This window comes from Microtus ochrogaster, chromosome 18 (assembly GCF_000317375.1).
Source record: "Microtus ochrogaster isolate Prairie Vole_2 chromosome 18, MicOch1.0, whole genome shotgun sequence".
Lineage (NCBI taxonomy): Eukaryota > Metazoa > Chordata > Mammalia > Rodentia > Cricetidae > Microtus > Microtus ochrogaster.
Window position 1 is genome coordinate 59,589,348 of NC_022020.1, and position 1,743 is coordinate 59,591,090.

The window sequence follows — 1,743 nt, forward strand, 5'->3', positions numbered from 1 at the left end:
ATGTATACTTCATCCCATGTTGTTCAGCTGCTTCTTTTGCTGGGAGGGAGGCTGGGAGGTTTACCAGTGGAGGCCAAGGTGAATGGGCCGGGGAGTGAAGGCTCCTGGTAGCAGATCGAAGACCACCCTCCTCCAGGGATCCTGTTTAGTGTGGTTCCAAGTTTCTTGATTGTGTATTGGGAAATGGCTAGAGGTTTTGGAAATTGGCATTGGGGAGAAGGGGTGTGTCAGCTGGGAAGGTGGGGTCAGTGGCAGAAGAGCAGGTACATCCTCAAAAGCCAGGTTCCCTTGGTTCTTGGTAATTCCAACACGGAGCCAGTGTATCTTTCTCAGAAATTTGCCAAAATTCCAGGAGGATTACCTGGGCACCGGGGCCCCAGGAAGTGATAGAGGTTAAGTGTCCCATAGCGGTCAAGGGATGAAGCCTCCCTCCTTCCCTCTCAATGACTGAATCCAAGCTTCACTCTTAGCTGTGAATGACTGGTCGGTTCTCCAGGCCTCAGGTCCAGCTCATCTGGAGCTCGTGCTATGAGGTCTCCTAAGTCCTTGGCATAAGCCAACCTGAGATTTTTGTCCATGTTTTAGGTTAGATTCAGCCTATGTATACTACATAGGTGCATTGTATCCACGGAGGTCAGAAGAGTCTTAGATTCCTCTAGAACTAGAGTTTAGGTATTAGCTGCCGTGTGGTTTGATGCCGGGAACTGAATGTAGGACCTCTAAGAGGGCAACAAACCGAGGAGCCATTTCTCTGCTCCCCAATACTCGCCTGAAATACTGAAAGCTTCAGTAGAAAGCAGGAGGAGTAGTAACCAACCACGTAGGGCAGCTGTTCTCAACCTATGGGTCATGACCACTTTTGGGGGGTTACATAACACATATCCTGCATATGAGATACTTACATTATGATTCATAACAGTGCAAAAATTAGGAAGTAGCAATGAAATAATTTTATGGTTGGGGGTCACCACAGCGTGAAGACCTCTTAATAGGAAGCATTAGGAAGGTTGAGAACGGCTGACGTGGGGTAATTGTCCAGTTTCCCTCAGGACCCTGTGTAAGAGCGGAGCTGTTGAGGCTGAGGGAGCTAACTGGCAAGGTGTTTACACAATGCAATCCTGTGTGGCCAGAGTCCCCAAATTCACTTCCCTGGCTCTATTGTGGGAGAAGAGCCTCTGAACTGGGGAGGCAGACACTGGCCTCTCGGAGGAGGCTGGAATTGGTTATGGAGTATGGATTCTAGAGGGGAAGGGAGGCTGTTAAGTCTGTGCCCAGGGCACAGATGTCACTATCCTGCCTTCCAGCCTCACTTGAAGGCATGATCTGGCTGGCCTGGAGGTGGGGGAGTGGCAAAGTTGTGTTAGCCCCAATGTAGCCTGAGAATGAGACTATTCAGTTGGGTTCTGCCCTTGCCGGGCAGTGTTCTACCTGATGTTTTACCTGAGGATTGTCCCATACAGTCCCTACAACCTCTAGCTACACACCATCACCCCCATTTGTACATCAGGCAACTTCTTGAGGTTACCCCACTGGATGGATTAGGTCTGACTTAACATGCTAGCTAATCTCTGGGTATGGCAGGGTTAAGGTGCTCAGGGCAGGTGTGTGTGTTTTCCTAAGTAAATTCCGGTTTGAAAGGACAGAACCCATTTGACTGCTCAAGCCCAGTGCCCGGGATTTGCAATGTTTAGGACTCTCCCAAGACCATGCCACACCGAAGAGGATGCTGGCTGAGTTTTCTGA